The sequence below is a fragment of the Pimephales promelas genome, chromosome 12, assembly GCF_988280905.1.
Source record: "Pimephales promelas chromosome 12, fPimPro1.hap1.1, whole genome shotgun sequence".
NCBI classification, from domain to species: domain Eukaryota; kingdom Metazoa; phylum Chordata; class Actinopteri; order Cypriniformes; family Leuciscidae; genus Pimephales; species Pimephales promelas.
In genome coordinates, this window is record NC_142780.1 from 24,190,501 (window position 1) to 24,200,054 (window position 9,554).

The window sequence follows — 9,554 nt, forward strand, 5'->3', positions numbered from 1 at the left end:
AAAAGCCAGGTGGATGCTTGTGCTCTACCTAAACAATAACGGTCTCAGCATATTATAACGGGCTTCTGAAATAATTATTTTCCATCTCAGCTAATAGCTAGATATTTATGAGCATGGTAAACAAAAGTCGAATCATTCCTTTTTCTTACTGCATGAAGAAAGTCACAGAATTCAATAGCTGATTATTTCTACATTTTTAATTGTTTTCATTATATAAAATAAATAAATTGCGTTTTAGAATATATTAAAACAGTCATTTTAATTGTAATAATATTAACAATATTACTGGTTTTACTGTATTTGTGATTAAATCAGCCTTTGTGAGCATGAGATACATATAAAAATCTTACCGACCCCAAAGATTTAAACTAGGGTATTATAATTTTGTTCTAATAATGAGTAAGGTAAATTGATACAATGTTTAAAGAACATCATATTTGATTCAAGTTAAAATCTTAAGGTTTTTAAAAGTAATGTCAGGTAATAGTGCGATAAATGTTTCGTCTGAAAACGTTTCACCTAGTGTTTAATGTTGCCTTATGACAATTAAAGCCAATATCACATCCAACCTTCTCTGGGCCTGGAAGACAAACTACCATGCATTATCATGCAAACACAGAGACAAAAAAAAAATCACAAGTCACCTTCCTGCCATGCATTGACTACAGGTGGCTTAATCTGTAAGGCACAAGCTAATTATTAGGATTCTGGTCACACAATTGTACCGGCCAATCTCCTGAACAAGGAGATACTGCACATATTAATGCAATGTACATGGCGCATGTACCACAGCAGGGGAGAATGGGGTTGCAACATTCAGATTTCACTTGATTATGTAAATCTTAGTGAGGTGATATGGATTAGAACTAGATTATTTATCCAAGTTCGAATATCCCATGGGGCCAGAGTATGAAGGCATTTTAGTCAGCAATACTGAAAATCAGATATGATTGAATATTTGAAGGGCAGCTGCGTGGTACGACTCGGCTGAGCACCACACAGCTCAGTTCGCTTTAGCTCGGTTTGCTTTTCCACTGCAGTCAGTTAGTACTGCTTCAAAGTGGGTGCGATTTAGTATGATCATTATAGTTTATCCGCTCCTATGCAACCAACGAGAGGAACGTCTGCACTTCGCCCACTGACCACAATTCAGCCATTATTTTTTTTTTGGAAGTTTTCTTTCTTTCTTTTTTCTTCAAGCAAGTCGTTTTAAAACAGGTGCTACAGCGGTGTCTGACTGACTGTTACTATTTAAATCTAGCGGGTTTGATGTCTCGAAAATACAATGGCGCTGGTAGTGACGATTCTGTCTGACCAATCAATGATCTGCAGTGTTTTCACAACACATTTTAGTATCGGTATGGTATGCTTGGATCCTCAACAGTGGTACCATTAAAGCGAACCGAAGAGATCCATCCTGTACCGTACCATGCAGTGGAAAAGCGCCGTTATTCTCTAAAGGTGTTCTTATTGTGATGGAGGTGGCTGTGGCTCATAAAGTTGGTTTTTATTGGACTATGAGTGATTTCTGAGTCTCTTGATGAGCCTGAGAGGGTTATTTCCACAGTGTAGCCCATCAAGTTCTGGGTCACCATCTGGAGTGTACCTACTCTTACAACCAGCCAAGGAGATTGCTCTTTATCTGCCTATCTTTCTCTCCAATCTCCTCTCTTTCCATCCTCCATTCCTTTTTTCTGGGCGCCTTACGGTTGCTTGACATCCTGCCAGGATGAAGGAGATGTGTAATTGGGAAAGAAAAGAGGAAAAAGATGAGAGTAAAGCTAAATCTCACCCACGTCTTCCTGGACCAACCTGCTCCACGCGGGGAGTCCAATTTCATCATACGTTTCAGTTGTGGGATTGATTTCAGCTGTTGGTCAAAAGCCCAAAACTTCTCAATGGAGGGCGTTTTCTCTATAATAAACAGAGATAGAATGCCAAAATAAAAGATAGCTTTAGCCGAGCTCATCTAAAATTATCCACTGGGTGTGTTTGTTCCTCTCTCGAATGTTAAAAATAAAAAAAAGAATGAAAGGAAGAGGAAAGCAAACAGGGAAAGAAAAAGAATGAAAGGAAGCGGAAAGCCAACAGGAAAAGAAGATGAAAGAAAATGGAAGTGAGTAATGAAAAGGAAAAGTCAAGGGAAGTGAAGTGAAGAAAAGTAGAAAGAAAAAGCAAAGAATAAATACAGGAAAGAAAGGGGAAATTAAAGAGGAAAGGGAAGAATACAAAACAGGCACGGAAAAGAAAAGAAAGGAAACTGGAAAGGAAAGGGAAAAAATAGCATTCAGGTAAAAATACTGGCAGAAACTGGTAAAGAAATGGGAAATGATAGAGGAAAAGAACTATAAGGGAAAGGGAAAGGAAGGGAAATTAAAAAAGCAAAAGAAAGATGCAAGAAAGAAATTAGAAATTTAAAAAGAACTGAGAATAAAACAGGGAAAAAAAACAAGAAAGGAAACACTGTGTGGAATCCTAACCACATCACCACATTTACAAACACAAGAAATTCCCTGAGGGGCTTTTATTACAGACAAACACTTCTGCTTCCACAGCATAACTATGTGTAAACTCTTGTTCTGTATTAACATTCAGAACTACAGGCTTTTTTTGCAGTAAAATAGATGAGCTCAGAATAAAAGTGTGTGTGTGTCTGTGTGTGTAGGGTTTGTGTTTACAGAGAAGGGGGATGTATGTCCTCGATACAGGCTATCTGCTGCTGGAGGCTGATGTTCACCAGCTTACCCTGCAAATCTCCAGTTTACATGGGCTACAGGTTTTAGGGAGCTTTCATTGTATATGTTACTTGTAAATGGTGTAATTTAGAAATTAAACTTTATCATAATGATTCTTGGGAGAAAGTGATGATAACAGACGCCATCAGACGCCAGATTTGCCATGTACCCATTATTATGTCTGCCCCTCCCCCCAAAAAAAAATATTATGCAGACGGGACTCATGAATATGCATGATTATTTTGGGATGAATAAATTCATAGCATTTGAATTTTCTTCCACAAATAATTCAGCACTTGCAAATCTTTGAAATTCAAAGCATTCACAGCATGTGCATGCATTGATTTAAAAAAAAAAAATGTGATAAAAAGTAATGATTCAAAAACTGATTGGTGCATAAGATGCCAATGCTGCTTCTCATAATTTTATAATTCTGTAATTTTAGATTTATGCAGAACCCTACGGAGGTTTGCTGACTTTGCCTTTTCCACAACAATAATCTTGTCTTATCTCTTCATTTAGTCTGTTTTGTGCCACCACACCTCATTATTCCTTCTCCCCTTTGCTTACACTTCCCTGAAAAGCTCCCAAATAACCCTGAAGTGCCTATTCACTGTATTAATGTTGTGCTAGAGCAACAAAGAGAGAGAGGAGCAAAGGAAGGTGGGAGTGTAGCAAGAGGGGCTTATATATGCTCAGTGACAAAAGAGCCTGGCAGGTTTGAAAGCAGTCAGGACCATCACACAAAAACAGGCAGCAAATAGGCTTTACGAACACATCACTTCACTTCTAACGTGCCGTTACGGCCAACACAAACAATGGCAAGACTAAAACATACGGCAGCCGTGGGTAGCCCAGGCGTCTATTACGGTTTTGCGGGCGCTAACAGGGACAATTATTGCCACCATAAGGGAAATAATTGGAGGAGGATCTAGATTTAATTTAGCCACTATCGGTACGAAACAAACTGGCAGCCCCAGAGGTCTGACATTGTCTGATAAGAGCTCTGCCACCAGCTAGGCCTGATGAGAGTCCACCCTACACTGAAAAAAAAAACCTGTTGGATTAACATAAAAAAAACATGTACATCGGTTGCACATAATAAAGTTAGGTTTGTGCAACATGATTTATTTATTTTAAAGCTACATCATTTATATTTGTTAAATAAACATGATTTATATATGTTAAAGATACGTAATTTATGTTTGTTAAATAAACATGATTTATACATGTTAAAGATACATCATTTGTTTGTTAAATAAACATGATTTATACATGTTTTTTTAAATAAACATGATTTATATTTGTTAAAGATACATAATTTGTGCTTGTTAAACATGAATTTAGAATTTATAAATGTTTTTCCATTGCTATTTGCTGTGGTTTCAATAAAACTAACCTGATTAGTACATTTAAGTAAATTAACAACATTACTGTACAGTTTAAAAAGAAATAGGATAAGCAAACACATTTTTTGAATCAAATAGCTTTATTCTTTTTTATGTTATGATGAAATTATCACAGCAAGTGCAGAAGCTTTCTCTGTGTGATAAAAATAGTTGAAATTCAATGAACAATGACAGCATATCAGTTTTACTCAAATAATTCTAAGTAAAAGACAAGACAGTCAAACATGTTGTGGAAAAGGTGAACAGTAATGACCATTCAGACACATTACAACACAACAGAAACAGTTATGAGTTTCAATTAGTCCAAAGCTTCTCTTGACATTTTTGTTTTCGGTTTTAAAAACATAAGACCGGTCAAATCGCTGAATTACTTTTTAACAGTACAACAAATTTTCTACAGTAAGTGCTGCTTAAGTAGCAAGCCTTCTCTGTGCGTTAAAAAATTGCTTAAATTCCATGAAAAAATGGCAATGATCAATGACAGCATACCAGTTTTACTCAAAGCACCCGTACTCAAAGCACTATACTCTGAAAAAGGTGGACAGTAATGATGAGTATTAGTAGTCCAAAGCTTCCCATGACGTTTTTGTTTATTTTTCATGAATTTTAATATCTGGGTGGATTGTCCTATTAACCAATAGCTTTAACCAAAAAACTATGCACATGTTAAAACAAGCACAAACACAACACAAAAAAGCTGTGTTAAAAATAGCTTAAATTCCATTAACAAATGCCGATGAGCATTTTTTAACACAGCTTTTTTGTGTTGTTTTTGTGGTTGTTTTAACATGTGCATAGTTTTTTGGTTAAAGCTATTGGTTAATAGGACAATCCACCCAGATATTAAAATTCATGAAAAATAAACAAAAACGTCAGGGGAAGCTTTGGACTACTAATACTCATCATTACTGTCCAGCTTTTTCCAGAGTATAGTGCTTTGAGTACGGGTGCTTTGAGTAAAACTGGTATGCTGTCATTGATCATTGACATTTGTTCATGGAATTTAAGCTATGACAGCATATCAGTTTTACTCAAAGCACCCATACTCAAATCACCCATTCTCAAAGCACCCACCCAAGTGGTCAACCTACTCATATCAAACAGAGTACACTTTTGAATAAAGGAAGTTCTTTGTGAGTGTGTGAAATAAAAAAATAAATGTTCCTTATTCCAAGAGGTAGGAAACTACATTGTGTCCACCTGCCGTACCATGGAAACAGCTCACTCATAGAGTCTGTTTCTGAGAACTTGAGCTTTCTTGGATGGAGTGCATCCTTCCAGCTCCATGATTATCTTCTGCAGTACCTCATTAGAGCAAAAAGCATTCCCGTAGTTAATGCAAAGTTATCCAAGCCTTGCAAGATGTTCTGGCCTTCAAGGACAATCCTAATGTCGTCAGATCGGTCATGAAATTTTAGAATGTAAAGTCCCACTGTGGTCTTCTCTGTGGATTTTTGAATAGAGGCTTCGTCACCAACCTGCAGAATGCAGACAAAATGAGATTCTACAGAACACCGGACACTGCTTTGGGAATATTATAACAAATGTAATTTCAATCATTTAATAATGCAGATATCATGAAAGAGCTTGCATAAAATGTAAACCAGATAAGACCAAGAAAGATAGATGACTGATTACAGATTACTGTTAGACTAGTTCTAGGATTGTGGATGGTCCTACAATTTTAACCCCAAGACATCCAATTGGCTTTATACACAGCTGCACTACTTCTAAACTATAACTTTATTAGTATTTGTTGCATCTAACTTAATAAAACATGCTATGTGACTGTGGAATGATCACCTCACACCGTGTCCTAACTACATGCGACGCGATAAAATTCCAGCGACAACAAGTGTGTCTGTCCACACTAGACGCGACGCGACTGTGAGATGCCACACATTCAGAACAGCGTGTCATGAGCGGACACTTTACTTCATCACTTCATTCATTTCTTCATTCTGTCAGCCGCGACGTCGCAGAAATAGGAACCGTTTCTAAATTAGAAACTTCGCGTGTCGCCGTCGCGTCTGGTTAGGACAAAAACTCTGATTAACGTGGAAAAGATACCTTTTATCGCGGCGTCGCGTGTAATTAGGACACGGTGTCAGAATATATGTCCATTTCAAGGGACTTATATATATATATATAAATAAATAAAACACTTCACATGCCAATGGCTATCCCTCCTTAGCTTGCATAGGTTGCAAAACCCTTCAACAACAAAAGGAACAATGCCGCAAATTTTGAGCCACTGAAAATTCAGTCATTTTAGGCCGCAAAAAAGAAAGAAAGAAAACAATCCTGTTGAAGGGCCTGATCTATTATCGAACTAGCAGGTTGGTTGGTTAATGAGCTTTTAATTATGAAAGATAAATTGTACTCTACATAAATTAGGGTTTCTACAGATGATGTCAAATGGTTGAACTCAGTGAGCTACTGACACTTATTTCTATAGTCTTTGGATTTTTACTGCAACAAACTCAGAATACACAACTCAGAAAATAAAATATTGATATGATATCACATTGTGTGACTTTTCGTTGTCATTTTCAGTCAAAAGGCAACAAGAGAAGCAATGTAAGATTGCTATAGCAATAATAAAAAAGCATGGGACGATACCAGTGGACGAAAAAACCTATAATAACCCGCTTCTTTTTCTCTCATCACTTTAGCCTTGAATCAAGGCTAAAGTGACGAGAAAAAAGAAGCGGGTTTTTATACGTTTTCCCCATTTCGTAAACAGCTCTTGATGCCTTTTGCAGGGTTGCCAACTCTCACACGCATTAAGCGCGAGTCTCACGCAATTGAGCCATCTTCTAAAGCATTCCATGTCTTAAATGTGCATGGGCATTCTGAGTACTTACATGGATAACGGCTTGTACGCCCAAAGTGTGGATGTCTCAGTTTACGATGACTTAGTAATGCCAATCTACTTGGAACTGCTACCGGGCACCCTTTACACTGCCACATTCACTGGAGGGAGACAGAAAAAAAAAATTTAACATTTCCATAGAGAGGAATATTGAAATGACATGGACAAACACAAAATAGAAAAAGCTATCAAATATACTTGCAGTAGTTTTACAAAAATACTCACCACTACTAGAGAATTTCCAAGTCACATTGCATGTGCACTGGTACATGAATCTGATATCTGTAAAATATTTGAAAAAATAAATGAATAAATAAATAAAAATAATTAGTTTTAAAGCAATAACATATTCCCAGAGGTGGGCTAGTTAGGGTTTCAGGGAATTGAGCACATTTCCTTTTTAATAAAAAAAAATAAAAATAATAATAAACTGATAAATTCTTATTGTAGCAGTGTTACTAATAAGGCTTAGAATGAGGTTTCATTAGTAAACAGTAATGTTTTTTTAACAGATTGTAGTTTTAAAACTTAAATCTAGTGTATGAAATGGAAAATGTAAATTATATCATTTAAATTTAGCACCAAACGTTGGACAAATGTATAGGAAATTAAATACAGAAATGCATTGCCATTTTACATATTGCATTGTCATTTTGCGTATTACATTTCAAATTGAATATTATTTGCTTGCTACTCATATGAGCTTCCATAAGTCATAGCCTTTTGACATTTAATAATCACATTAGGCAGTACGATTAATATTTTTTAAACCCCTTGTTATACAAATTAAGGTATTAAAGACTGATCAGCAGCGACTTTTTATTTGTGCTCCAAAATACATTTTACAGTTCGCACACGTCTATTTTTAGTCGCATATCCGAGTGAAATTGTCGCAGTTAGGGATTGGAATTGAAAACTGGTTCCACAAGAGAACCAGGAGTTATGAAACATCGATATTATATGCCCTCGACGTTAACTCTTATCGATGCTTCTGCTCCAGTGCGGATTTGGAGCGGATTTGTAATAATTCAGCACAATTTGAACGTGGCAAGCATTTTATGAGACTTTCAGATTGCCCAATGAGGAAATAAAGTCGATTAACATTTAGACATCCACCCCTGTCGGCAAAACTCATTACCTGACAGGATTTTTCCATTCGTTGCAGAATTAAACTACGTTAGCTTCTTTAAAATAGAATTTGCAATAAGGGCGGAATAACAAGTAAGTTTTGTGTTCTTTGTGCTAAAATTTAAAAAGGTATAACGTTACAGTTCGGCCAGACCCAGAAAGCATAACATTCACATTCACGCCTAATATATCCCCTCCTCCACCCAAAATGCGTCGACGCCACTCATTATCTGACGCGAAATAGTTCTCATACAGAAAAAATATGCCTTAATGACTGTACACCATTTTAAAAAAGCTAATGCAAGTCGGATTTTAAACGGGATACACATGATAACGTTAACGTTACGTTAACTTAACTAACTTAACGTTACCTTAAACATTTGCTCTAGGCCTAACTTAAGTTTTGCCTTTCCCTAAAATCAGTAATGTACATAAAAAAAGTCCCCTCGGTGAAAATAAATACGCTCAAACGGACTACTAACCGTTTTTCAATAGAATTTCAGTTAAAAATGTTAATTACCTTCGACTGTAGCTTTCCACCACGACAACTTGCAGTCAGCTTCCACGGGCTCTGCTTCCACCGTCCAGAGCGAGAGAGAAAATGGCGGAGTGGCGCGCACGAGCAGTTAACGGTTCTCATGGGGGCGGAGTTTCCAGAGAAAACATAACTGATTTCTTTCATTTCAACATGATTTTTTTTCAAAGGTTGAACATCCTTCAACATTAAATTAATGGCACAAGACTAAAATATGTTTGGATGAGAAACATGAAATAATCATGTAGGAAATACGAAATGCATTTAGGCAAATTCAACAATCTGCCCATTGCCATTTTTTCAGTGTAAAATACACACACACTCTCGTACAGACACTGCTATGAATGGTGAATACATCCACCATTAGAGACCCAATGACATATGTAATGACAATGGTTCTCAAACTGTGCTCCACTGGTGGTCTGTGAAGGTTTCCAACTGGTATGTGAGATGAGTGAGTGATAAAAAAATCTAAATATATAAAAATCAAAATATAACTATAAATTGTATACATTATATATATATATATATATATATATATATATATATATATATATATATATATATAAACTGTAGCACATTAGCTCGAAAAGGAAATATAAAAAATGTTATAATTATATCTAATTAATTCTAAATATTTGGATCAGTTAATAGAATTAACTTAATATAGCTAAATTAATATTACAATCAATTAAATAGTTTATCCAGCGAACACTCTATATTGATCGTCTATAAACTCTCAGAATGGATATTTTTCGTGGTCACAGACCACGTGCCTTAGCATGTAGTGGTGATTGCATCGTAAAAGGGACTTTGTCTCTAAGCAGTAAATCAACAGAATCAATACTGGTGTAAAATGTGCAAAAAAACAA

At 36.1% G+C, this 9,554-nt stretch overlaps 1 long non-coding RNA gene across 1 annotated transcript; it reads right to left on the reverse strand.

Moving 5' to 3' along the window:
• Positions 1-4,982: 4,982 nt before the first annotated feature.
• On the reverse strand, positions 4,983-8,757 carry LOC120489312 (uncharacterized). The gene is made up of 4 exons (XR_005624731.2): positions 8,668-8,757; positions 7,245-7,301; positions 7,012-7,120; positions 4,983-5,622 (listed from the first exon to the last, which is right to left on the reverse strand). It is a non-coding gene; the product is annotated as an uncharacterized LOC120489312 (long non-coding RNA).
• Positions 8,758-9,554: the final 797 nt, after the last annotated feature.